This window comes from Gopherus evgoodei, chromosome 18 (assembly GCF_007399415.2).
Source record: "Gopherus evgoodei ecotype Sinaloan lineage chromosome 18, rGopEvg1_v1.p, whole genome shotgun sequence".
NCBI lineage: Eukaryota > Metazoa > Chordata > Testudines > Testudinidae > Gopherus > Gopherus evgoodei.
The window spans coordinates 5,203,355-5,230,929 of NC_044339.1; the positions used below are offsets into that span (position 1 = coordinate 5,203,355).

Sequence of the window (27,575 nt, forward strand, 5' to 3'; positions counted from 1 at the left end):
AAAGCATTTTTATCCCTGTCTTACTGATGGGGAAATTGAGGCACAATGCAATGACATGACTTGCACAAGTTTACCCAGGGAGCCTGTAGCATAGCTGAGGCTAGAATCCAGGTCTCCTATATGCCAGTCTGCTGTTCTGACACCTAGACTGATCCAGCCCATATGTCACTGGTAACATACAATGTCTTAGGCCCTGGACTCAGAAGGTATGTTTGGCTCTGGTCCAGACTCCAGCAGTGGGCTAACGCTGAATCAGGGTGAGAGGTCTGCATTGATATCCAAAGGAGCCAAAAAGCTCACAAGCACATCTCATGAAATTTCAGCTTAGACAGGTGGAAAAATGTCACAAGAGGCACTGAAGAAAATATTGCAAGATTTGCCACCTTGAATGGTGGGGCTCTTAGGAGCTCCACTGTCCTACTGGGATTTCTGCCATCTTGGGACAAAGGTACTGAGAACGACAGCACCTGACCTGTAGCTGTAAAACAGGCCCCTTCTGCTGCTGGTTCAAACCTGAATTCAACGCCGTAGGAGCAGGTTCAGAGCCAGGGACTTGATTCCATAAACTCCAGCATATCCTGACATGCCAAGAGGTTTGGAGTGAAGGTTCCAGTCCACTACTGTTTTTTTAAAGGCAAGATTAGAGATGTTTGGTAACCCACTGTCTCTTTAAGAAGTGCAACGGTCATGTGATTGCCAGTAGACACACGCCCCTTTGAGGCCCATAAAAATGAGACTTTGTACAGCTACTTTAAGAGAAGTGCTGGGTCCTGCAGTGTAGAAAGACTGCAATTGCTCTGGCGTGGAGAGGTGAGAAATGTTGCTTTACCTATCAGCATGGTTAGTAGAGCTCGATGGAAGATGGGGATGGATAAGGTTGATTAGTGGCAGGAAGTTGAATACCAAAAATTCTGGCCAAAATCCACAATATTTTGGTTTTTAGAAATGTTGCCCCATGGGTGTTGTAGGTCAGGTGCCTAATACATTCCCTGGTTGGACTATGTTCCCCATGATACACCCTGGACTCCCCTCTTGGAGAAGTCATCTAGTGTGTCATGGAGAGTCCCTGGCTATGGTGCAACATGGGAGATGTAGTTCATCCAGGAGCCTGGCCCATAGTGGAAAATGGAGACATGAGGCAATGGGATAGCATTGTCCAATTGAAATATTTCTGGGTTTGTACAAAATTTTTTGGTGTTGAGGTGATCAGAGTTTGTTTGTTTGTTTTTTTCCAAAAACAAATCAATTTGTTTTGTGGAAAACAGACACCTATTGTGAAAAATGCATTTGTTGAAATCCCAGTTTTCTGTCAAAATAACCATTTAGGTGGTAAAAGTTTACAACAACCCTAACGGTGATTTTTTGATGTGCATTCACCATAAGCAAAAATGATGTGTCTGCTGTTTAGCAGAAACTAAATGAGTATGTATTTATTACCCAAACTGTCTGGTTAAGCCAATCTCTGTTTTAATATGGTAGCGGATGGAGGGATTAAACCAAATCAGACTTGAAAGCTATTCATGTCTAAAACCAGAAACAGACCCCAAACCAAAACATCAGTTCGCAACAGTGACCGAGCTCAGTTGGCAAGGGTCCCCTGTTCTTTGCAAACAACTCTCATCTCAGACCTGACAAACTCTTTACACCCAACACATGTCCTGCAGGGATTTATCCAAAGGCTAACATGTAAAGTGTCTACAGAAAGCTTGTAATTTAGCAAGAATCATGATCGTTGCAAGATGTGTGTATGGGTAACACTCAAGAAATCATGTAAAAATGTTGGAAGTCTGCTTTATGGTCTTAGAGGTAAATGTTAGCCCCTATGGGTTAATCTGTTGTGGTGACGGCCCATTCAAGCAGGAAGGAGTTGCCACCCTCGCTGGTTAGCTGGTGATATAATGCAAGGCTCCGATGTCTATCCCAAGGCCATCAGAGAAGTGCGTGAGTGGCTAACAGCTAGCCACCAAGGGCAAGGCAGCCTCCCTTGCAGTCCTGGGGACCCAGAGAACCGTCACAGGCTCTGTAGGCTGGAAGGATGGCCCTTGTGGGTCAGGAACTAGCCTGGGACTTGAGACATGGGTTAAAGTCTCTGCTCTGCCACAGACTTCCTGTATGAGGAAGTCCTGTAGCCTCCCTGTGCCTCAGTTTCCCATCTGTACAATGGGGATAATAGCCCTGCCCTGCCTCGCAGGGGGTGTGAGGATAAACCCATTAAATATTGTGAGCGGCTCCACGTAAGTACCAGAGATAGACAGGGTGGGGATGTTTCGGGAGCCTCCCCTTTGGCTTTGGTGTTAGGACAGGCCTGTCTTCTGGTTTGGGTGTGGCCAAAATGTCACCTGGTCCTTCCTCCCAGCACTCAGAGATGCTCCCGAGATCAGTCAGCAGCCTCCTCCCAGTGTGGGAAGATGGCCAGGCTGAAACGGGAGTGGGCAGCGTCAGTGGCTGATGTTAGCTGGCCTGAGCCTGTCCAGTGTGTTAGCTCGACCCTGTCTCCTTGGGGCTGAGGAGGACCCTGTCTGGGAAGGGTGTGGATAGTTTCTCAGGGGCTTTGCTCTGGCCCAAGCACAAACAAGGTGGCGTATGGGATGGGACAATGTCCAGCCCTGCTCTAACCTCTCTCCCCTCCCCGCCAGGGGTGCGGACGAGGGGTTGCACATTGCACACAAGAAGCAAAGAGCGCTAACGACCGCCTTCTATTAAAGGGAACATGACTGACTCCCTTGCCCTGCACAGCTGCTGGGCGAACACAACTTTCTGCAGCCCCCCTTCCTCTCCCTTTGCACCCCTGGTCTGCAGAGGCCCTGCCAGTCAAGAGGCTGCCAGCTCACGAACGTGGCCTACCTCTTAGTCACAAGAATTTGGGGGTTCAATGTCCGGCTCTGCTGTGTGATTTCACCTCTCTTCTTCCCCCCCTGCCCTTTCTCTGTGTAGACAGTAAGCGCTCTGGGGAGCCGGCCTCTTGCTATGTGTCAGGGCAGTGCCTGGCACAATGGGGTTGTGACAGACCTATGTTACCAATCTGCCCAGGGTGTCAGGTAATCAGGCTGAGGCCGCAGGATCTTTAGAGGAGGAGATGGAGGAGCACCCCAAGTGACTAAATTTTAAAGCTTTATTAATAAAATAACAGTGGTGAGCACTGGGAATGCTCCCATGTCACTCAGAGGAAGAAAGAAAGAGTTAGTGCCCCAGCCCTAACCCACTTTCATACTCAAACATGCACAACCCGAGGCTGGCCAAGCCTGGGTATAACGTAGGAAGGGTGGACGAGAGTTCTTGTCCCGTGCACAGGTTGTCCAGGGTTCGCTGTAATCTCCGACTTGCTTTGGCTCTCGAGAAGGTTTTTAAGTCCTGGGGTTTTTTGGGGGGTGTTTCATTCAGGGACCTCTGCTCCTGGTGCTCTTTGTACCAGTCCAAACGGGCTCGCTGTGCTTTCCCAAAACACCAGCTTGAGAGACTTTGTTCTCCCCCACTCCTCCCAGTTGGCCTTCGCCATCTTGCTCGTTTTGCAATCTTTGCAGCCCTGCTCAGCTCAGCTCTCCTTTTCTCACGGCTGACTGGAGTTGGATAAATGTGAATCCAGCTGTAAACTTCTTGTTGAGCCCATGGTCTTGGACCAGGGCCAGCGTCTTATCTTCAGACAGAGCTCGCTGAAGTGTCAAGTTAACCCGTTCTCTGCTCTCTTCCTCCTTCCTCTTTGGCCTTTCGCAACCTGCAAAGGAATCTTCCACTTCATACTCACACACCTTTGACCCTCTCCCAAAATACCTTGCAATGCTTGCAACCACGTTAGCAACATACAAAGCTAATTTGCCTCCCCATGGGACCCCTTGAGGGAGGGAATCCTTGGGCCTGTGACAGGGTTCCAGTCTCAGATAAATAAGAGTCTCTCTCAGTCTACTGCTGACTCTGCCACTAACCTCTTATGAGGCCTCTGGATATGTTCATTTAGCCTCTTTGCCTTCGTTTCCCCATCTGAGTAACAGTGATAGTTCCTGTCTCGCAGGGCCATGGAGGACTTTGTCCTTTGTGTTTTCCAGAGAGTTTTAAAGATGAAATTATGTGCATCACTACTGCAATGCAGCCACCTCTGGGGTTGGGGGAGACAGAGTGGCTAACAGAGCGCAGTAACACTACAAACATGTAAGAAAGGAACTCGCTCTAATGCATCACAAGAAGGCATTAATAATGGATCATCCTCTGTCCATAGGAACTGAGGGCCTTGCAATCTTTAGCGCATTTATCCTCTCACATCCCTGTGGAGCTGGGCAGGGCTGTTATCTGCACAGTGGGGATGAGGACCCGAGGCCCAGACCGGGTATGTGACTTGCCCAAGGGCACACGTGATGTGTGTCAGAACAGGAGCATTGCTACAGCCTAAGACCTTCCTTCCTCCCAGTCAACTCATCCCCCCCCAAAACCACAGTGGCCAGCAATCTTTTTGGTGGTGACTTTTACCCCCAAAAAGCCCAAGACAATTTTGTCGGACTCATTTGAAACACCAAAGAAGGCAGCAAAAGTGCAGGGGTAGGCCTCAGGACTCCTGGGTTCTCTTTGTGGGTCTGTCATTGACTCTCTGTGTGACCTTGAGCAAATCACTTAACGGCTGGGGCCTCAGCTGCTGCATTCGTAGGGAGGTGATAATACTTGTCCTCCTGTGAGATCCATAGATGGATTGCACTGGAGAAGTGCTAAAGAGTTAGGGTGACCAGACTGCAGATGTGAAAAATGAGAGACCCAAAAATCGCGACTGTCCCTATAAAATCGGGACATCTGGTCACCCTGTAAGGACTTGACTCTGGCTGGAGCCCTAGACAGCAGGTCAAGTTAGTTCCTGTTTTTAGTGGCCCATGTGTTTCCTGTGCCCTTGAGCATGACCCCTCTGCTTCCCAAGCCAAGAGCAGCGAGCGGATGCAGACACCGCAGCCCTTTCTTCCGGTGCAGCGAAAGCTTTGGCACAGATGCAAGTAAACACCACTCCCGTAGCGGCAGCGCAGGAAGTGCCTGCTATTGTAGCCACTTACCAGAAGTGCCACCGAGTTGATTTGCAGAAGGCTCTGAAATGGAAACGTCGTAAACCACCAGAGCGGTGACTGTGCTGTGGAAACAGATTTACGCCAGGGATGGCTTGGGCTCCTGGTGTCAGTTTTTTTTTTAATATTAATAATAATCCCTTGCTCTCATATAGCTCTCAAAGCGCTTTACAAAGGAAGAAAGGATCATTATTCCCATTATACAGATGGAGAAACTGAGGCATAGAGGGGCAGTGACTTGCTCAACATCACCCAGCAGGTCAGTGGCAGAGGTGGGAATAAAACCCAGCTCTCCTGAGTCCCAGGGCAGTGCTCTAACCACTAGCACGCACACAGTCACTGTCTAAAGTTTTAAATCTGAGAGCACTTTTAAAATGTAAGCTAAGCTTTGCAGCTCATAACCTGATAACCTGATTCCAGCAGTCGGAGCTTTACAAAAACCACTATATCTCAGGAGAGCTAGCTCCGCTGTGTTTTCATCCCTCATGTGGCTGTCATAACTGTTAAATAAAAGCCTCCTGCAGAAACCCAAAATAACCTGACCCCTCAACAATACAACACTTCTCACCCCAAGACCACAAGAAGGGAGATAATGCCTGCATCTGTAATTTTCACTCCATGCAGCTGAAGAAGTGAGTTTTTTACCCATGAAAGCTTATGCCCAAATAAATCCATTTAAGGTGCCACTAGACTCCTCATTTCTGTGGATGCAGACTAACGCAGCTACCCCCTGATACCTGATTACTTGATTTGAGCCTGGGCTAGGAATAGCAGTTGAGAAAGAGAGAGAAGGAATTGAACTGTGCCTGCAAGATCCTCAAAAGCCTCGATACAGAGACACGCTTCCCTCGGGAAATGTCAGCTTGCCCTGGGCAATCAGAGTGCAGACTTGTTCATGTGCAATTGGATGGCGCACATAGCCATAGCAGACTTACTCAGGATAGTTGGAGATAGCAGCTTTGGGTCACACACGGTCCATCCTCGCACGCCTCCTCGTGCAATGTCACGTTGGTGTGAACACAGGCCTCCTCTGCTGTAAGGGTCATTGGGACTGTGAACGGCATGTGGTGTGATCACGCCACCTGCTGGTGGAGGCCCATTGGTGTAGAAAGATGGTGGGAGAAACCTACAAGCTGACAAGTTACTGCATAAAAAAGTAGGTCTTATTCCAGTGATCTGTTCCTTCCTATATTCGGATGCATAACTCCCTGTTTTATTTCTGTGAGCCCTGCAGAAGCCAGCGCACTGCTGGGAAAGTGGCCTTTCAGTTCCTAACATTTATCCCTGTGCTAACAGGCTGGTGGTAATGGGATTGCAGGGTGTCGTTGTTGGGGGTTTTACCCTCATGCATCCACTGTGTCCCATGTTTGTTGATTAGCATCCTCGGCTGCAGCCAGTCCACCCACTGCAATGGCTACTCCCAAAGATACGGCACACCAGAAATCAAGGATCAAAGACATGGGGAAATTCTAGCAAAACAAATCCGTGCTATGCAGCAGCATCTGCGAAGCAGGTAGTAAAGCTACTGTTACCATTGTATGGGAGTGGGACAGAGGAGTGAAATAAACCAGCAAATGAAGGAGCGAAATACCAGGCTGTCAGGGAGAACATACCCAAGGGGGGATGAAGACCCTGTAACTGCGACGGTGGAAATACCAACAGGCTCGGATGGCGTGCCCTCTCCAAAGCAGGAACATACAGAAGCCAGCCCTTTCTGCCCTGTGTAATCCATGCTAACAGAGTGGCTATTCACCCCTCTCTAGTGGCTGGGCCATGCATAGAGGTTTATGGGTCTGCTACTGCCCCTGAGCTAAATGGCCTGTTCCTTTGAGCCCAAGCAGTGAAGGTTTGCGGTTTGAAATATCAGGCTGTCTACAGGGCTAACTGTGGGGAGGGTTATCTGGTCTGTGCCATGCAGGAAGTCAGATTAGAAAATCTAATGGTTCCTTCCGGCCTTGAAATCTGTGACTCTAAAACAGGATGTCCTGGGTTCACAACCTGCGGATAACCTGAGCGTGGGGAAGGGAGCAGTCCAGGCTTCACTGCATGTCCCTGAGCCATCCAGCCAGTGCAGGGAGGTGCTGTGTACTGCATTTTACTGTTGCTTTGACAAGGATACTGGCTCACTGCCCACCAGTGCTTGCTAATGGCTCTGTCAATGCAGGGAGCCTGGCCAGAAGCTCTCCATGATGCTTAGCAGGTGCTCCATGCTTTGGTGCCGGCGATCTGCATTCTGCTGGCGGACCCTCCTTTCACTCTTCTGCCACTCCTGCACTTTTTGACTTTCATTACTTGAATGCTGCATTACTGGTCTCCTATGTTTAAGAAGGATGAATTTAAACTGAAACAGGTTCAGGGAAGGGCTACTAGGATGATCTGAGAAATGGAAAACCTGTCTTGTTAAAGGAGACTCAAAGAGCTTGGCTTGTTTAGCCTAACCAAAAGAAGGCTGAGGGGAGATATGATTGCTCTTTATAAATATATCAGATGAATAGATACCAGGGAGAGAGAGGAATTATTTAAGCTCAGTACCAATGTGGACACAAGAACAAATGGATATAAACTGACCATCAGGAAGTTTAGACTTGAAATTAGATGAAGGTTTCTAACCATCAGAGAAGTAAAGTTCTGGAACAGCCTCCCAAGGAGAACAGTGGGGGCAAAAGACGTATCTGGCTTCAAGACTAAACTTGATAAGTTGAGGGGATGGTATGATGGGATAGCTGAATTTTGGCAATGAATTCGTCTTTGACTACTAGCAGTAAATATGCCCAATGGCTTTTGATGGGATGTTAGATGGGGTGAGATCTGAGTTACTACAGAGAATTCTTTCCTTGGTGTCTGGCTGGTGAGTCTTGCCTACATGCTCAGGATTTAGCTGATCGACATATTTGGGGTCAGGAAGGAATTTTCCTCCAGGGCAGATTGGCAGAAGCCCTGGGGGTTTGTCGCCTTCCTCTGCAGCGTGGGGTACGTGGGGTACCTTGCTGGAAGGTTCTCTGCACCTTGAAGTCTTTAAACCATGATTTGAGGACTTCAGTGGCTCAGACACAGGTTTGATACAGGAGTTAGTGGGTAAGATTCTGTGGCCTGCGTTGTGCAGGAGGTCAGACTAGATGATCATAACGGTCCCTTCTGATCTTAAAGTCTATGATTTAGCAGATCTCCCTCCTAGACCTATGCCAGGAAAGCATCCTGCTGCACAGCTGTCTGGGGAGAGGGAGATTGCATAAGCCTGCATCTTCCTCTGAGCATCTCAGACATTGCTTTGCATCTCAGCAGAAAGACAATGGCTCCATAGCGCAGCGCTGCCCTGTGCTCAGGCAGTGGCTCAGAGGGAGAGTGCCCCCTCTTGACCTTCTGCTTCACACAGATTCTCCTAGGACATCTCCCATCCAAGCGCTGGCCCTGTTCAGTACAGGAGATCCAATGGCCTCACAGCACCAGAGGTGAAAGTAAGCTGGCATGCACCGGTACAGAGGACCAGTAAGAAAAGGAGACTGACCGAGGGAGGGAAAGAGAAGCCTCCTCCCTGCATAAGAATAGTTTGAACTCAGCTGTTCCCTGATGGTTCAGCCCCCAGGGCTAGGTTTCTGGCCTCCTTGTTAATTTCACTCACAGTAGCTGGGGGGAGGGGGTCGAGGGGAGGGTGTGTTTGACCATGGCAGAGGCAGTCCCTGTCAGCCCCTGGGGATGAGGGGAATCTCTCCTACTAATAACACAACAATACAAGCATTTGGCTGCATAACTTAAATCCTGAGCTAATAAAAGCAGGTGGAAGGGGAAAACTCACTGTCGCATTGGTTTCTCGTCTCCTCCCTCCGCCTCCTCCAGCCAGGCTGCAGACAAGGCTCTGAATTCCTCCCCACTCCCCCCAGCAAGGGTTCTCCTCTAGGCTCTAGCTGGCAGTAGACTGGCTGAGATGCCTGCTATTGCTGCCTGCAAAAGAACAGTTTAAACTCAGCTGTTCCCTGAGCGGTTCAATGCCCAGAGTTAGGAGCCGTTTCTGGCATCCTTGTTAATTTCACTCCCAGTTGTTGTTGGGTGTGTGTGACTATGGCAGGGGCAGTTCTTTTCTGCCCCCGGGATGAGGGGATCTCCTGAACACAATCAAAATCGGGAACCATTTCCAAGTTCAAATCTATCCCATTCCCTCCCCAGCGAGGATCATGGTTGTGATGCCAAACTGCTTGCAGATCCTCTTTGAAATGTTACTGTTTAAAAAAAAAAACACAAACATGGAGAACATGGAGGAAAGATGTGTCATGATGAGGGTTTATTTTGGGCAAAGCAATTTTGCTAAAGCAACTAAAGATTTACAGGGAAAGCAAATAGCCGCATAGACAAAACCACAAAGGGATTGGAAGGGAAAACTGAATATTCAGCAAAATTATTGGGCTTCCTTTGAAAGAAATAGTAGTTTTCATTCCAATCCACCCTCTTTCTATATTGATTTAAACACCTGAAATGTCCTTAGGAAAGCGGGTGCAATCTCAGATCTCTTTTTGTTTTGTCCTGTCTGCAGAGTGCAGAGGCTGAAATTGATAAAACTTTCTTTAAATATCTTGTATATTTCATGAAGGCTATTCCAGTTGTCCTTCATTCACCCCTGACTTTCCCTTCCTCTTCCCCTCCGCCTCCTGGCTCCTTCCCTGGCTGGCTGTGGTTTTTGCCTTGGTTACTTACTCCTTGGCAGACCCAGCCCAGCGGCACCTGCTGGTTCTCTGCAGGCAGCAGCCCGCAGGGGCTGGTTGCTGGGGTCGCTGCTGGTCAGTGGCAGGCTGCAGCTGCATTGTTTGTGACACATTCATACACATACATACAGTATGTATGAATGTGTGGGTCACAAACAATGCAGCTGCAGCCTGCCACTGACTGCCCCGACCCCAGCAACCGGCCCCTACTATTGTATTTTAGTAGTACTGGAGATCCCCTCATCCAGGGGGCAGAAAAGAACTGCCCCTGCCATGGTCACACACAGCTTCCCCCTCCCCCACAACAACTGGGAGTGAAATTAACAAAGAGGCCAGAAACCTCTCTTAACCCTGGGGGCTGAACCATCAGGGAACAACTGAGTTTAAACCGTTCTTATGCAGGAGGCAGTCTCCCTGCTGCAAGCTAAAGGGAAGCCTCTGCAGCAGCTGCTGAATGACAGACAGGCAGAAAGCACAGAGCCTAGCATGGGCAGCCTGGCTGGAGGAGGAGGAGGGAAGACACAGAGAAAAATGTGACAGTGAGTTTTCACTTTTTCAGGCTTATTCCAATAGTAAAGTTTTATTACAGACAGTGCTGGTAGTAGTAATAGTAGCTTTATTTTCTCTATCTATGTCATGCAAAGGGAGGGATCCATGAAGTATGTAGGAGAGGTGGGTGCGATTGGACCATATGGGTAAGAAATGTAAATTACTTTCACCCCTGCCCAAACCCCAGGGCTCCCAGCTGCCTCTGCAGCTGGTAGCTCCGGGGTTAATTTAAAGGGCCTGGCTCCTCGCTTTAGCCGAATCCCTGAGCCCTTTAAATCCTGATTTAACAGCCCCAGGATTTAAAGGCCCCACCTCTTCCGATAGAGGCCACGCCTCTTCCAGTTGAGGCCCCTCCCCCTCCGCAGGACTCTGGAGTACCGGTAAGTCCTTTAAGTTACTTTCACCCCTGCACAGCACCACCTACCTGTGGGGAGAACTGGGGAAAACTCTTCAACCAAAACTTTTTCAGACAAAAGTGCAGATTCGGTGACCCCAAAACACTTAACAAATTCACATCTGTTTTGACTGGGGGGAAAAAAGAAACATCCACCCCATCCCCAAATTCCAGAATCAGTCAAATTTTAAAAATTTCAATTCAAAGTGTCTGTTTCGAAATGCTCATTGTTTCTTTAAAGTTTAAAACCTGTTCAACATCTAAACAAAACGTTTTGTTCAACTCAATTTTTTTTAACTTTTGACTTGCCAAAAAAATCTACATTTTTTTTTCTTTTTGGTTTTGAGTAGCCAGTGAACCAAGAAGTCCATTACTTGCCCAGTCCTGCCTGCAGTGCCTTCTTTCCTTATGGGCTCTGGACCTGCCCCATCTCCATCTCTGCAGAACCAAACCTTTGGCGGTTTAGCAAGCTTCCCTTGACCTCATCACTGTCACCAGAGACAAGAATCAAGCCCTGTGGGAACTGGCTGCTCCTAACCAGACAGAGCAGTTTCTGGCAGCCAGAGCCATAGAGGTGACTAATCAATCTAGTGTCAACAGCTGACACAGTTCAGCTCCACTCCAGCTGCATCCTGTCAAAACCCCGGCAAAGAAAACCAATCGAGAGACGCTGCAGGAACAATGCAAAGTTGGGCAGGAGGAAGGGGGGGGCCCAGGATGGGTCCAGTGCAGTTACCACAGTGTAAACCAACAGCCAGGGAGACTGTGTGCTCTGAGCTGGTCCCAGCAGGCGTGAGAGCAGATTAGGGTGCCCCCTGCACAGCGCAGAGCTCACCAGGGGATTTGTCAGAGACCAAAGGTTTTCGTGGTGTTGTAACTCGACTTCATGAACACAGCTGCGAATGGGAGGGCGGCCCCTTCACAAACCTGCCGTAGGAAAGGAAGGTTTCTTCCTGGGTGTGGTTTGGAACCTCCTGGATTAGCACTTGCAGCACCGTTAGTTCTATCTGACCCCCCTTGCCATGGATCTGAGTGCCCTGATCTGTAAAGGCTGTATCCTGCGAGCCAGGGCAGGACTATTATCCCCAGAGGGGAACTGATGCACCCAGACTAAGTGACTTACCCAGGGTCATACAGGAAGTCTGTGGCAAAGCAGGGAATTGAACCTGGCTGTGACCACTGACTCATCCATCCTTGTGAACTGACGTAAAGCAGCAATGTGAGACGTGGTGTTACAACAGCCAAAAGCCCAGACTCAGCCCTGAGCTGTTAGTGAATGAAACCAGGGTCCGTTCACTGGCTGGGGAAAATAAACCTTCCTCTAGCTCAGCTGCCTCCTTTGTTGGGCACAGACCGAGCCGGGGAGCGGTAGAAATAACACTTCGTGAGCCTGTATTTTAAGACACCATCTATGGCCTTTGTTTTCCCATGTTAATTCCGCCACCCCACACTCAGCTATGCTCACTGCAGTTACTGCTGGGGCAGGACCCAGTGGTCAGGAGAGAAAAGGGAATCCTAGACGACTCATCGTTTCCTTCGGAGCAGGAAATCCAGCACCTTTAGCTAGATTTGGCTTCCACAGATCGTGCCAGGGCCCTGCACTGATGCATGTCGCCAAGGGTTCCACGCGTAACGCCTGCTTTCCTTGTGTCCCTCAGGCATACAAACCCATCCCTGTCATGTTCGCATCCCCTGCCTGCCCCTATCCCCTGCCACTGCCGCCTCCTCAGGATCTTGCCTCTCGGAAGAGCAGGCTGGCGTGCCATGGTCTCAGCCTCTGGCAGCAGAAAGGGTTAATCTATCCCTGCTATTATCCACCAGGGCCCACAGGGAGGCAAGGCAGGGAACAGCCTGTTTTCCTGCCGGAAGCGTAAGCTCCTTGGCCAGATGGCAGAGCTCCTACCCCAGACTCGCCACACTACACTGGAGTAGCTTCAGCTCCCTCTCAAGCATGTTCATCTGGGCAGGCTGCAGGGGACCCAGCTCCCAGCCGAACCAACGCCCGGAGCAAGAGAGAGGTCGTCCGGGCCTGCCCAGCTGGGAGGTGCAGCCAGAGGGCGGGATCACTGGATTAGAGAGGTGAGGAAGAGGAGGGCTGCTGCAGCTCAGACGAGGCTTTAGTCATTGAGTGCATTGTCCTGGCCTCCTAGCATGACCTCCCCATCCCACTCCCAACCCGTGGTAACGCAGTATCTTTACGACCTGCTTCATGAATGCCACTGCTGAGCATGGATGTGCTTTGCTAGAATCCCCATTTCAGTGGGGTTGAAATCCTGGCCCCTGCAATGCCAGTGGCCCAGGGGCCACCCACGCAGTGGGGCTGGGGAGGTGCAGGGGCAGACATGGCGTGGGGAGCGGTGCACCATGGAGCAACAGCCCTCATGTGAGCATGGGCCGGAGCAGAGCTGGCCTTGGCACCCATCCCGAAGGAGCAGGTCTGTAGCCTGGTGGGCAGAGCGATCCAGTGCGGGCTTTCACCCCCAGTGAGGGGGCTGGGAGAGCTGAGGGCCAGACTTCGGGGCCCAGCTGCACCGGCTCGCAGGGTGGGGCCAGCTACTGGCAGAGGCTGAGGGAGCCCAGAACTTGCCTTTTGTTTTACCCTTTCCCTGCTAGCTGGAGCAGGAGCATTATCCCTGCCCGCGCCGCTCCTGCTCTGGGGGAAGACTAGGCCCAGGGATGCAGGCAGTATGCTGGGTCCTGCAGGAGCTTCCAGCAGCTCAGAGGAAACCAGCGTCTCCTCAAAGGAGACAAAGAAACTGACCGTGCACAGGAACCAGACGCCTGAGTTCCCGGCTCAGGAGCGCTAACCCCGGGGGTGTCTGAGCGGAGCACTTACTGCTTGTCCGTTGACATGGACACAGGTACAGTGAGGCTGGACTCCTGATCTCTTCCCCCATGCACAGGCTTAGACGGTGCTGCTGGGTTTCCCCTCTGCCTTGCATGTGGTTGTGGCTTAGCTGTTAGCAGGGCTGTCTGAGAACAGATGCTAACAGTCAATCAGCTGCCCCAGTCATCCTAGTGGGGAAGCCCTCTGCCCACTCCCTCCCCACCCCCCAATTATAACTGGTTCTTACAAGGAGACTGCTCTGGGAGTGGGAGGGGCACTACAATTTGAGCTCCCTTTAAATGCTCCTGTGTCCGTTTGGAATGATCCCACCCCTCATGTCTAACCAGCAGCCCAGACTGTCTCTCCCATTATCATCCGCTTCGAAGAGGCTATTGCAAATATGGAGCCAAATCCAGCACGTCAGCCTCCAGCAAATCTCCCGGTGCTGTCAGGAGGAAGCGTGATGCTGAGTGAGGATTGAAGGGTTTGGCCTTTGAGGGTAAAAAAACCTTCTGGCAGCACAAGAGTGAGCTAGCGGGCGGCGCCTAGCTGGGGGATGCGCCTTTGACTTCGAGAGCTGTTGTTTCTGACTAGTCAGTGCGATTGCTGGCTGCAGACGGGGGTTCTGACGGGCGGCTGCTCACAGGGCAGCCCAGGGTGAGGGACGGTGAATGGGCTGTTAGCATACACGCATTTGCCAACACGCTGCAGAGACAGGGTCCAAGCCCGTCTGGTCAGACCAGAGAAGCGTTGATAGGAAATCGACAGCTCTGCAGAGGACATGCTGATGGCATATTGGATTTGTATTTAGGGAACCTAATCTAAATTTCCAAGAGCCCCAAGTGCTGCCTGCAGCCAGCCTTGTCCCAGCAGACAGAACCAGAATTGCCCCATTACCCATCTGTCCCCTCGTCCTCAGCCACCTGCTCTGGCTTTCCATACATCTCTCCCCCTGCTCCCTCCCCTCCTGTTCTGTTCTGGGTTGTTATACCGCACTCCTCCCCAAAATACTGTACTCCGGGTAGCGCTCAGACTCAACCCCCGCATTATCCCAGCTTACGCAGCTTTATAAGTACCCTGTGCTGGCCAGTGGCACCCCTGGAGCACCCATCCTCTGACCCCTTTACTGGCTTCCTGCTTAATCACCCTCCATTACCTTCCCTGGCTTTCTGTCCATCCCCTCCCCATCATCCTCTGTCACCTTCCCTGGCTTCCAGTCCATGCCTAGCCACCTCCTGCGCCACCTTCTCTTGGCTTCCTGCAGATCTCTTTTAAAGCTGTACCTCTCTGTGGACTCACTCATCTTTCCCATGACCCTCTGCAGCTGGGTCGCTCTTCCTTGGGCTACTCGTTTCTGGAATGGTCTCTTACACACCGCCCCCGCCCCCTGCCTCCTCACTGAGTCACTTCCTTTAGGCTGCCTCTCACTGCAGATCATTTTGCGGTGCTGCATGCACTCCAGGGCTGGTCCCCGGGGCCACACCACTCAGCGAGTACTTCGGTGGGAACCACTGCAGCACACAGACTAGCAGCATGTGAACCCGGGTGGCACACTGGCACTTGCAGGAGCTGATCCGTTCAGCCTCCGTTATCTCACTCCTGAGGATATTAGTTAAAACCACCAGCACCCGTTGAAAATGGTGCCAGTATTCAGTTCAGTTGCCCTGTACACACATGCCCATGAGCTATCCTTGCTCATTTTCCCCGATTCACTGCCTGCCCCAGGGCCATACTCATCAGGGCTGGCGCTGGGTCGGTCCCAAGGAGACGTGAGAGTGTAGTGCTTACTGAACTCACTCCCTTTGATCCACACAAGTTGTATCTTAAGTTTCTACTTGTTATGAATACACTGACAACGGTACCTCTGTGTAGTGTATCTTCAGCAGCTGGAAATGTGGATGGAGACCCCCCCTGCCCAGCCCCCCATGGCCACCCCAGCAGAATGGCTGAGCCAGCTAAGGAGAAGAAGGAAGAGGACTGGAGAAGACATGTCCCAAGAGATCCTGCAAGTCTCCAGTGCTTCACATAACGAGCACAGGGCTGAGAGGTTCACCCTTGCAGACAACATGGACGGGGCAGAGCAGAGAGGAGAAGTAGAGGGATGTGCAGCAGGCACTGCTTGTGCTTCTCAGGCAGCAGACAGACATGCTGCTGACTCTGGTGGACCTGCAAGTTCAACAATCCTCTGCCCACTTCCCTCTGCTGCCCATGGGTGGCTGATGACCCGGCTGTTGGGGGAGGCTACCCCCGACCCCTCCCCTTGTGCCCAAGCACATAACCCTCCCCATCTGCCCCCTCCCCTGCAGGAGCCCAGAGCACCCCCACTGCAGCTTCTGGCCCCAGCCCCGATGCGCCAGGCTGCATGGCCGCGGGGACCAGTCCTGGAGTGCTGGTCGGCTGGGCCAGCACCATCTGCCAAGTCCCTGTGGGAGGCAGGCCAGCCAGCCTAGGCCAGCCAGGGCAGAGCACTGGGAACTGCAGGAGGGGGCCTGGCCTGGGGGCAGAGAATGGGCAGGGCCATGCTAGGCTGTTTGGAGAGGCACAGCCTCTCGCTGTCTACAATGCCTGCCTGCCTTGCTGCAGCCTCTAGAGAACTGCATATCAGGACCTCCCTATATTCCACCCCCCACACCTCTGCCTTCTATGGGGCGTCCAGGGCTGCTGCACAACTCCTACCACTCCACTCTGGGGGAGAGTACAGACAGTCACAGCCGCACATATGCCAACCGTGTCTTTCACAGTTCAGCATTTGTGCATCTGAAATAGAAATGACTGGTCTTTTCCCCTTCATTTATTACGTTATAAATGAGTTTCTATCCACGGTGTTATGCAATAAAACCGTGGTTTTGGAAACATCATTCATCTTTATTCACAGCCTATGCTGGCTGGCACTGACATCATTCACAGACAGCATCGAGAGGGGTACTGGCAGTGTTGTATTACTGCCCACACAGCACTCCCCCAAGGGGTCATACAGCGCTGCAGAAGAGCAAGGCCAAGCAGAGCACACAACAGCAACACACACTACTCTGACTCCCTGCACCAAATAGCTCTACACTGAGCTCTTCTTGTGCCTGGCAAAAAATCAGCAGGCAGCCACTTCACCTCCACCTTCCACACCGGTGGAAACGTTTCCCCCTTTGCTTCACAGCTATTATGCAGGACCCAGCAGGCAGCTACAACCATTGGACCTTTTTTTCCCACTGACATCAATCTCGTGAGCAGGCAGCACCAGCGACCCTTCAGCCAACCAAAGGCACATTCAACTCTCATTCTGCACCCACTCCACCTGTAGTTGAATCTCTCCTTGGTGCTGTTGAGGTGGCTGGTATGAGCTGTGGGACCAAGGGGTAGGCTGGGTTTCCCAGGATCACTGTTGGCATTTCAACCTTGCTGATAGTAATCTTCCAGTCAGGAAAGAAGGTCCCTGCATGCAGCTTTCTGAACAGTCTTGTGTTCTTAAAGCAGGTGCATCACTCACCTTCCCTGACCAGCCCCCATTGGTGTTAGTAAAGCCTCCAGCAGCCCTTTCTGTTGATGCACTCTGTGGCAAGGTGCTGTGGTGCTAAAATAGGGATATGCATGCCAGCTATCACCCCACTGCAGTTTGGGACCCTCATTGCTGCAAAGCCAACCATGTCCTGCACAGTGCCCAGAGTAACACTCCTGCGCAGCAGAAGGCAATTCATGGCTGTCAAGGTAATATTCCCACTTTGAACTTTAGCGTCCAGAAAGTGGGGACCTGCATGTACCCCTCTAAACTTATTTCCTAGCTTAGATCTGATAGCGCTGCCACCAACCAGAAATTCCAGTGTCTGGTACACTCCCTGTCTCCCAAAAATCTTCCCTGGGGGACCCAAGACCCAAATCCCTTGTGTCTTAAAACAGAGAGAGAGAAAGCATTCCCCCTCCTTTCCCCCTCCCAGACTTTCCCTGAGAGATACACTGATCCAAACTCCTTGGATCCTAAAACAGAGAGGAATTAACCTTCCCCCCACCTCCTTTTCCCCCACCAATCCCCTGGTGAGTTCAGACCCAATCCCCTTGAGTCTTACGCAAGGAAAAAAATCAATCAGGTTCTGAAAAAAGAAAGCTTTTAATTAAAGAAAGAAAAAGTAAAAATTATCTCTGTAAAACCAAGATGGAAAATGTTACAGGGTAATCAGCTATACATAGACTAGAGGGACTCCTTCCCCCCCTAGCCTAAGTACCAGTTACAGCAAACAGTGGTAAAATATCCTTCCAGAAAAATACACGTTTGCAAATTAAGAAAACAAACAAAAACTGATCCGCCTTTTCTAGCTAGTACTTACTGTTATGAACATGAGGGACTGTGTTAGAAAGAATGGAGACAGATCTGGTTGCAGGTCTGGTCCCTCTTAGCTCCAAGAGAGAACAAAGAACAAAACAAAACACAAACAAAGACTTCCCTCCACCAAGATTTGAAAGTATCTTGTCCCCCGATTGGTCCTCTGGTCAGGTGTTAGCCAGGTTCACTGAGCTTGTTAACCCTTTACAGGTAAAAAAGACATTAACCCTTAACTATCTGTTTATGACAATGGCCCTGCACACTCGCACCACAACAGTCCCTGCGGTGGATTTCCTGACTCCAGTCGGTAATCTGGCATTGCAAGTTTCCACAGTGCGATTGCCACTTGTTTCTCTATGAGTGCAGCTCTCATTTTGGCATTGCTGCGCTGGAAGGCTGGGGCGAGCTCTGCACGCAGATCCAGGAATGAGACCTTGCACATCTGCAAGTTCTGCAGCCACCGCTCGTCATTCTGTACGACAATGTGATCCCACTAGTCACTGCTTGTTTCTTGGGCCCGGAACCAGCACTCCACCAACAGAAGCTGCTCCGTGAGCGCCGCCAACAACCATGACTTGTTTCTTTCTCTGTCCCACAACAATCTAGCCTCCAGGAAATCATGTTCTGGCAGCTCCCCTTGCAGCTCTGCAAATACTGCAGGATCAGGCACCCTTGGCTTGCAACGCTCAGCACAATAGTGAAGAGTTGTGTGGGATCCATGGTCCTGTTGCAGATGGCGGACAGCAAGAAGGGACACACGGGTTTGTTTGGGTGATTTTGAACAGAGGTGCGAAACATTATGGGATGCAGATGAAATTATGGGATGGAGAACACTGCATTATGGGAAGTTGAGCCCATGTTGCCAATCACCCCTAGGTGACTTCTTTCGGCCCCATGAGGCATTGTAAAACCTTCTCAAAACACCCTGTGCTACAGTGGTGATGAGTTACCCAGTAGAATAGCCACCCCCAGTGCACCGCTGTCTGCATCAATACCAACCCCCCTAGCGAGGACGTGCACTGCAGACCCAAACAGCGCAGTGTGGACGTGCACAAGTGATGTAATAACTGCAGGGAGTGTATGTCTGTCACTTAGCTGGACATAATTTCATACTCTAGACAGGAGCGGCGCCAGGGTTTTTGGTGCCCTAGGCGGGGGTCCTTCAACGCTCCCAGTAGGTGGCAATTCGGTGGCGGGGGGGGGTCCTTCCGTGCTCCCGGTCTTGGGGGCACTTCAGCAGCGGGTCCCGGAGTGAGTGAAGGACCCGCCGCAGAATTGCTGCTGAGGACCCGGAGCACAGAAGGACCCCCCACACACACACACCGAATGGCCGCCGAGGGCCGCAAAATGCTGCCCTCCCAAATCCTGGTGCCCTAGGCGACTGCCTAGGTCGCCTAAATGGAAGCGCGGGCCCTGACTCTAGAACTGTCAAATCAGTTAGGAATGGATTTAAAAGACAAACTGACCTCAGCCTGCTGAAAACTGAAATACCTGTCCAGGAGCCTCTGGCACTAACTTAATTGAAGTGGTTTAAAATCGCACCTTTGTGCAACTTTCTCATGTAGATCTCTCCTTAGATCTTGGGGGGAGGGGGAATTAGTGCCCCTCTCCCTTCCCCCCAGCTCTGCCCCAATGAATCACCCTTGGTGCCTGCATGGAGCCTTTTCTTTGCCAGCCCCTGTCCCGCCCAGCCCCGCCAAACCTCCGGGATTTAAAATGAAACGGATCCAAAGAGCGAAACAAAGGAACCAGGTGGCGAGCGCGTCTGGGCAGCGGCGGGAGGGAAGGAGCCGGCTGCGGGGGTGGCGCCGCGGTGCAGGGGGCGCGGGGGGACGCGCCGCGGGTGGGCAGGTGAAGGACGGGCCGGCCGGTTTCCTGCGGGGCCGCGCAATTCCCCACGCAGCCGTTCACCTTTTATGGTAAAGCGGCGGGCGAGGAAGGGGGGCGGGGGGGCAGGGGCGATGATGTCAGTGGGGCGGCTCTGCCTTGGCTCCCCGACCCCCCGCGGGAGGCGCGGCCGGGCAGGAGCGCCAGGGCCCGCGGGCAGCCGTGCGCCGCGCAGCGCCAGGGACCGGCACCGGCGCACGCAGCCGAGAGGGACCCCGGGCAGCCGCCCGCCAGCCCAGGTGAGGGGGGACAATGGAGCCGGGCTGGGGCGGGGCTTTGCCCCCCTCGGCCGCCTCCCGGCCTTGGCAGGGGCCGCAGGGCAGCCTGGCACCCGGGCGGGGACCCACCCGGCGGGCCAGGTCGCAGCGCGGGCAGATGGAGAGGCCGCGGGTGGGGCTGATCGGAGCGGGGCAGCGCCGGCGGGGGGCGAGCGCTCCCGTCTAGACTCTAGGAAAGCGGCCGGGAGTCGGGGGGGGGTGTTACCCGCCAGGGGGCTGGGCAGGACCCCCCCCTTCCCCGGGCTGTGTTTATTGTAGGACTCCTTTGTCTAACCCTTTGTTTTTCAGATCTGCGCATTGCTCCAGCCAGGCGATATTGCTGGAGTGACTGCGGGGGGGGGGCAGGCTCCTGTCTCAGCGCCCCGGGATTTGAGGGGGCGGGCTGTGTGGCACAGTGGGGGCCGGTCTTTAGGTGGCTGTCCTCACCCAGCGGAAGGCACTGGAGGTTATATTATGGGATCACTGTTTGGGTGCAGCTCAAAGATCATCTAGTCCATTCCCCCCCAGCACACACACTGGCGGGGCAGAGATAGGAGCCATCTGTAGTCCCCATCCAGTGCCTGGGGAGTGCGGGGCTATGGGACAGCTGCTTTACATGGGCTGTTCCATTAGCTGGATGCTGCATCTGGGGGGCTCAGCTGTCCCATTCCAGCCCGTGCTGGAGGGGTTGCTGAAGACGCTTGACATGCTGCTGCGACTGTCATGAAGCGTGCGCCGGAGGCAGGTGTTAGCTCCCCGGGCTGTTGGGGGCCTGGTGCATCTGAGCATGACTGTCAGTGCCAGGAGCTGATCACTGGGCAGGCTGAACGTGCCCACTGTGCTGTAATAACTGCCCCTGGGGCACAACGGCACTGACCAGTGGGCAGGAGACAGGCTTCCTTCCCAGGCTAGGAGGACCCCAGCAGAGCCAGCGCAGCCCCCAAGAGATCCCTTAGTTGTTGATCGGGAGTCCCTGTTGGGTTGGAGACCTATAACACATCCAGTCACTGCAGTAGACCCCATCCAAACAGCAGCTGCAGTGAGCTAATAGGCTGGGCTCTGCAGGCTGTCTCCCTCCATCCTTTAAGGGGGCTGATAACCTTCTGACCCGCCTGTCTGGTTGGTATCTGATTCCCCTAGGAAGGAGGGGACGTTGCTGTGTGGAGCATGAGGAAGCCGTGAGCTCTGCAATGAGGAATGTAACCAGCATATGGTTCATATTAGTCCCTCGGTGCCCTGCATGCTCTGTCCAGCCAGCCTAGCCGTTCAGTAGCCAAGGGGCAACTTGGCTTGTTAGGGAGAAATCTGATGGCTGCCAAGGCTAGGGTTTAAGTAGTAGGGTGGAGCCTGGCCATGAGATAGTCTTCAATAACCTTAGTTTGCTTTCACAGACTCTCCCGGAGGTAAGAGCCTCACCCTTCTTTCCCCACCTTAATCAGGTGCTTAGTCACAGGAGCCTTTAACACACAATCACTGTGTAACTAATCTCTAGATAAGATACAAATCTGGTACCATTGCCTTGCTATCTGAGCATGTCCCCCACTCTAAGGGATTTAGCCTGCAAGGTCTGGCAGGGCTGTTATCCCTGTTGTACAGAGAGGAAACTGAGGCACAGCTCCACCAAGGGATTTAGATTCTTACCTCCCATTGGCTTGCCCAAGGTCCCACAGGCAGTCTGTAGCAGAGCAAGGAATTGACACTGGTCTCTCAAGTCCCAGGCTAATACCCAAGATGCTGGGCCATCCTTCCGAAGTTATTGGGGATTTGTGTGATAAATTGTGGGAGGGCCCCCCCCAGAGGACCCCCCCACCTCTCTTGTGCACGTGGTATGTCCCCTGTGAAGTGCTGGTATTCCAGCAGCAGGGCACCTTGCATGGGGATTGGAGGGGAGGGACTCAGGATAAGGACTCTGTGGGAGGGGAGGTCTGTTTCCTGCCACGCACAGATGCTTAGGCGCCCTGATGCAATGGTGATGGGTGCCAGTGTGAGAACATGGGCAGACGGACTGAGGGTGGAGGGGGGCAGTGGTTGGTTTTTAACGCTAGGGATCACGAGCACACGGGCCCTGCCATGGCCTAGGATGTCGAGTTGTATTGACTGACTCCCCTCTGAGGCTGAGCACAAGTGTTTATCCCCAGTACCGGTGGGGATGAGTACAGGCTCTTTTTGCTCTAGCTGCAGGGCCTATTCCAGGATTATTGGAGCAGCCGACTGCAGTCAGGCAAAATCATCAATGGCAGGAGACTCCACTTTTCTTGTGCCTTGTTTCTTCCTGAAAGGCAAAGCAGAAAAATCTGGGGAGGCCTGAGTGTTTTGTTCCATTCCTCTCTCGGTTTCCTTTGAGAATAAATGCCAGATGCAGTTTTTGCCCCTGGGGGCTGGGCAGGGCACTGCATAAACATGGTTCCAGATGAAGTGGTTTCCAGCCTAGCTTGGCCAATCAGTAAGGGAGGAGCTGTACAATCCAGTGCTCCATCCCATGCCGTCGGTGCTAGAACTGATTGGTGTGCAGAACTTTTGTTATAACGTAAAGGTGCTCTAAATGGTGGTTGGGGCAGGCAGGCACCGGAATGTCAGGTATTCTGGGAATGCGTGAGTGGTCACCCTCGTGCTGGGCCCTATGGGATAGGTGTTTCAAGACTCCCAGAATGCACTGGTTCAGCCATGGTTGCAAAGCACGCTAGGTGGACACACCAAAACGGTTATGTCAAGCAGGAACCTGCTAGACCATCGAAAGGACCAGCGGCACCACCAGCTGCTTCCTGCCTCTGATGCCCCTGCTGTGGTTTCTGGCTTTAGCATAGGCTCACCCTGTGATGAAGCATAGTGGCTTGTAAGGGCTCGGAAAAGAAAGCTTGTGGCCTGACAGCCTTTCCCCCTTCGCTCCCCCGGGTAGCCCTGGGAAAGAAACCCCTGCCTCTACCACAGGGTTTTACCCTAGCCAGCAAGGGTTAAACAGCTAGGTTTGCTCTGTGGGTGGAGGGTAGTTAGGAATTCTGTAACCAGCTGACCTTGCCTGAGAGCCTGGAGTGCTCGCTCCACCTGGAGAGTGCCAGTGGCCAGGTTTAGTTGCAGCTCCTGGGTCGATCCCTGAATAACATGAAAAAATCCTTTTTTATAGTTGCCACAATTTCCAGCCCTTGGATGCTGGTGCCAGCCACTGGAATCATCCCTCCGCAGCCAGCTCCGTGCACCTCCGCTCCTGCCGACGACCAGTGTGACCTCATGAGCCTGGTTGCAACGCCGCTCACTCAGATTTGGCCCAATTTGCGTGAGTGGCGTTGTGATCTAGTGCCTCAGGTCACAACGCCAGGGCACCCTTTCCAGGCTGTTTTTGTCAGTGGAGAACAGAAGTGCACGGAGCTGGCTGTGGATCGGCTGGTCCCTGCTAGTGGCATCGGCGTCCAAGGGCTGGCAGTTCGAAATGAGCCCCCTGCAGCCTGGCCTGGTAGTGAGCAGGATGGGGGCCGGGGGAGTCTGTGCCACCACAGCTGGGACAGGGGTGCCCGATCCATGCACTCCTGCCCCCTCCAGGCTGCAATGACAACTCCCTCCTGGGGAACCCTGAGGGCAGGGAGCAGGGCTGGATGTGGGGCAGAAAGAGGAAAGCAGGGCAGGGCGTAGGGATTTCTATTCTGTCATTTGAGGTATTTTTTTAATATAAATGTACTAAAAAGAAATAAAAGCACATATTTCATGGGTAACATGAAATAACCTGAAATTCTCCCCCCAAAACTGAAAGTTTACAAAAGATAGAAGGAATTTCCGGGGGCTCACTGCTTGTCTCTCCCAAGCAGCCGGCCTGAGACCCCCGACAGTGGAGCCCGAGGTTGGTCAGGTCTGGTAAGAGCCTAAATGAAACCCAGCGGCCAGGAAGAGGGGAGATGTGGACCTGTACCTCTTTTATTGAGCTGGAAGCCTGGGTGCAGTTATAGGAATGTGGTTGCTGTCAGACTGGCTCAGAACCAAGGTCCATCCAGCCCAGTGTGCTGCTTCCCACAGTGGCCAGCAGCCGGGGTGGGATGATCCGCCCCTCACTTAGTCTCATCCTGGTCTCTAATAGCTAGATTGGTTTGGAGCTCTGTCCACACAGCCAGATGGTGCTATGGAGCGGGAGCAGTGCGGGCCCTGGGTCCCATTCTTGCGGGGCTGGCTCTCTGAGGGGAAGGTGATTCCTGGGGGCCGGCCCAGCCAAAAAGGACCCTAGGGGCTTGTCTACATCAGAAAGTTGCAGCGCTGGTGAGGGAGTTACAGCGCTGCAACTTAGGAGGTGTACACATCTGCAGGGCACCACCAGCGCTGCAACTCCCTGTTTGCAGCGCTGGCCGTACTCCCGTTTTGTCTCGGGTGTAGAGGATCCAGCGCTGGTGATCCAGCGCTGGTAATCAAGTATAGACACTTACCAGCACTTTCTTGACCTCCGTGGAATAAGCAGGTATCCCAGCATACCTGAGGAAGCCTCTGGTAATCAAACTGGTCTCCTTCCCCAGCTTGCTCTCGCGTTCCCCGAACCCCGAGCAAGCAGGTCTCCTTCCCTGAGGTTTGCTGGGTGGTTCCGGGAACGCGAGAGCAAACCGCGGCGAAGCTGGTCTCCTTTCCCGGTTTGCTCTCTCGTTCCCCGAACCCCCAAGCAAGCAGGTCTCCTTCCCTGCGGTTTGCAGGGTGGTTCGGGGAACGCGAGAGCAAACCAGGAAAGGAGACCAGCTTCGCCGCGGTTTGCTCTCGCGTTCCCCGAACCACCCTGCAAACCGCAGGGAAGGAGACCTGCTTGCTCGGGGGTTCGGGGAATGCGAGAGCAAACCGGGAAAGGAGACCAGCTTCGCCGCGGTTTGCTCTCGCGTTCCCCGAACAAGCAGATCTCCTTCCCTGCGGTTTGCAGGGTGGTTCGGGGAACGCGAGAGCAAACCGCGGCGAAGCTGGTCTCCTTTCCCGGTTTGCTCTCGCGTTCCCCGAACCCCCCTTGAAGCCGCCCAACAGCGCTGCAGTGTGGCCACATCTAACACCACTTGCAGCGCTGGTTGCTGTAAGTGTGGCCACTCTGCAGCGCTGGCCCTATACAGCTGTACTAATACAGCTGTAACAACCAGCGCTGCAAAATTTTAGATGTAGACATGGCCTAGGACTCTGCTCCAGCCTAAGCCCAGATATCTACACAGCAATGGAACAGCCCTGCGAGCCCGAGTTGGCCAGCACAGGCCAGCTGCAGGTTTCTAGTTGCTGTATAGACAGACCCTCTGTGTCTCAGCCCGCCACTTAGTAAATGAGGGGGATCTGTCCCGCAGAGGGTGATGGGCAGCGCACTGTGCATGTCAGATGTACTCGGTGAGACCCCCGGTGGAAGGCAGAGCAGGGGCTTGCCCCTGGGTTTAGTATATCCCAGATGAGGGCCTTAAACATGGGGCTGTTGGCTATTCTGGGGTGTCTCGCTCTTGTTTTTGTGACCCAAAACTTGGAGGATCTCATTTTTGTTCCCAAGCAAAACAAAAACAAGTTTCAGAGTAGCAGCCGTGCTAGTCTGTATCTGCAAAAAGAACAGGAGCACTTGTGGCACCTTAGAGACTAACACATTTATTTGAGCATAAGCTTTCGTGGGCTACAGCCCAGTTCTTCGGGTGCATAGACTGAAACATATATTGAGGAGATATATATACACATACAGAGAGCGTGAAAAGGTGCAAGGTGCAGAAACACGTTTGGAAACCTCAGCACGTTTTGTAAGCTGGGTGGTTGTTTATATTCCAGCGAACCCTAGCATCAGTTCTCATCGCTTTCAGCGGTACTGTGGGCAGCCAGGGTGGGGCCAACACTAAGGTGAAGGCCCCAGCTTTAAACAGATCCAATGACTCTTGTGCTTCACTGCTGGGGTGCCTGACTTGAGCTCCCGAGAGCTGGTGAGGACCCAGCACTCCAGGTGAGAGCCTCTGAAAAACCTGCCCCAAGGTGTCTCCTATTGGACACCAGGAATCGGTGGCTACCCTCATGGGTGGCAAGTTTGTAGAAATTTTGGTGGTGCCCAGAACCCAGCCCGCAACTCCGCCCCCCAAAACTCTGCCCCCACCTGCCTAAGGTTCTGGGAGGGGGTTTGGGGGAGGAGGTCTGGGATGCAGATCCTGGGCTGGGGATTAGGGTACAGGAGGGATGCAGGGTGCAGGCTTTGGGATGAAGTTAGGGTGCTGGGTGCAGGGTCCGGGCTGGGGCAGGGGGTGAGTGTGCAGGAGGGGGTGAGGGGTGCAGGCTTTGGGACAGAGTTTGGGTGCAGGCTCTGGGATGGGGGTGGGGGCATAGGAAGGGGTGAGAGGTGCAGGCTCTGGGAGGGAGTTTGGGGGTGGGAAGGGGTATGTGGGAAGGGGGAGGGGGTGCACCCTCTGGGAGGGAGTTTGGGGATAGGAGGGAGTGCAGGGCTGTGGGGCTGAGGATGAGGGATTCATGATGCAGGAGGGGGCTCAGGGCTGGGTCTGAGGATTAGGGTGCGGGGGGATGAGGTCTCTGGCTGGTGCTGAGGGGTTCACGATGCAGGAGGGAGCTCAGGGCAGAGGGTTGGGGTGTGGGGCGAGGGCTGTGGGGCTGAGGATGAGGGGTTCATGCTGCAGGGGGCTCAGGGCTGGGGCTGAGGATTAGGGTGCGGGGGATGAGGGCTCTGGCTGGGGATGAGAATTAGGGTGTGGGAGGGATGAGGGCTCTGGCTGGGGATGAGAATTAGGGTGTGGGGGGGATGAGGGCTCTGGCTGGGGATGAGGGTTTGGGGCGTTGGAGGGGCTCAGGGCTAGGGCAGGGTAAGGGCAGCCTGCCTTGCCATTAGTGTAGGGCAGGCACTAGGACCCTGGCGCAGCAGACAGCAGTTCTGCCGGGAATCGCTCTACTCCCACGAGTAGGCAGTGCTTAGGCAGGGGAGAAGCAGGGACCCGGCGATGGTGGGTGGTGGCAGACAGGGGCTGGGACCTGCTCCAGGCAGGGACGCGGCGGGGGCGGGGAGACCCGTGGGGCCCGATCCAGGCAGGGCTGGGGGAGAGACCCAGCTCCAAATATTGCTGGAGCAGGGCACCCGGCCCTGAATATTCCTGGAGCCCGAGCACCGCAAATGTATATAACCCGCCGCCTATGGCTACCCTAGAAAATGTGGTTGACCCAGCAGGGATTAGAACTCAGAGTTCCTGTCTTCCAGGCCTGTGCGCGGGCTGGTCAGATGAGAGACAGTAGAACGGTCATGAGGTGAAACATCATCTCCCCAGGGTCTGGGCTCAAACCTGAGCCAGCGCCCAGGCTTATGATGCAGCGTAGATGTACTCTGAGTGTAGCGCTCACCCATTTGACGGAGATCCAGCTGACCCTGAAGAAAAGCTTGGCTTACTGTGCCAGGATCAAAGTCCCTGGCAGCCTCCATGCAGCGCAGAGGTTGAGCCATCTGCACAGCTGTCAACATCTGCCAAGCAGCGAATCTCTCTCTAGCGTTTAAGGAAATGTGTGTGTATCCTTCTTAAGAAACTCAATTTAATCATTTCCCCCAAGAGAAATTCCTGTGGCATGTGAATAAAAACAAACTGGCCTGAATTCCCTTCCCACCCATTCCGACTGCAGGGAATAGAGGAGATGATGTGTTGGCTTCAAAGGGGCAGGAGTGCAGTGGG

At 53.1% G+C, this 27,575-nt stretch overlaps 1 protein-coding gene and 2 long non-coding RNA genes across 11 annotated transcripts in view; 2 read left to right on the plus strand and 1 right to left on the minus strand.

Moving 5' to 3' along the window:
- The first annotated feature begins 745 nt into the window (after positions 1 to 745).
- LOC115636791 lies at positions 746 to 16,355 on the plus strand. Of its 5 annotated transcripts, none has more exons than XR_003997056.1 (3): positions 746 to 810; positions 6,412 to 6,546; positions 11,021 to 16,355. It is a non-coding gene; the product is annotated as an uncharacterized LOC115636791 (long non-coding RNA). The 5 variants fall into 5 exon arrangements; XR_003997057.1 differs by lacking the exons at positions 746 to 810; positions 6,412 to 6,546 and adding an exon at positions 10,623 to 10,656 and having other exon boundaries at positions 11,021 to 13,531; positions 15,370 to 16,355; XR_003997058.1 differs by lacking the exons at positions 746 to 810; positions 6,412 to 6,546 and adding an exon at positions 10,623 to 10,656 and having other exon boundaries at positions 11,021 to 12,749; positions 13,284 to 16,355.
- Positions 3,099 to 6,413, minus strand: LOC115636792. Its single transcript, XR_003997060.1, has 3 exons — positions 5,969 to 6,413; positions 5,025 to 5,098; positions 3,099 to 3,712 (listed from the first exon to the last, which is right to left on the minus strand). It is a non-coding gene; the product is annotated as an uncharacterized LOC115636792 (long non-coding RNA).
- Positions 16,356 to 18,410: 2,055 nt separating the features above from the next.
- The window catches only part of FBLIM1 (filamin binding LIM protein 1), a 30,956-nt gene continuing 21,791 nt past the window's right edge, over positions 18,411 to 27,575 (plus strand). Inside the window, exon 1 of one of the 5 annotated variants that reach the window (XM_030537356.1) lies at positions 18,411 to 18,593. The gene's annotated coding sequence lies outside the window, so the exon portion shown is untranslated. Of the gene's footprint in view, positions 18,594 to 19,478; positions 19,559 to 19,639; positions 19,726 to 19,848; positions 19,933 to 27,575 lie in introns of those variants that run through there. The other 4 variants (XM_030537357.1, XM_030537359.1, XM_030537355.1 and 1 more) reach the window with 4 other exon arrangements.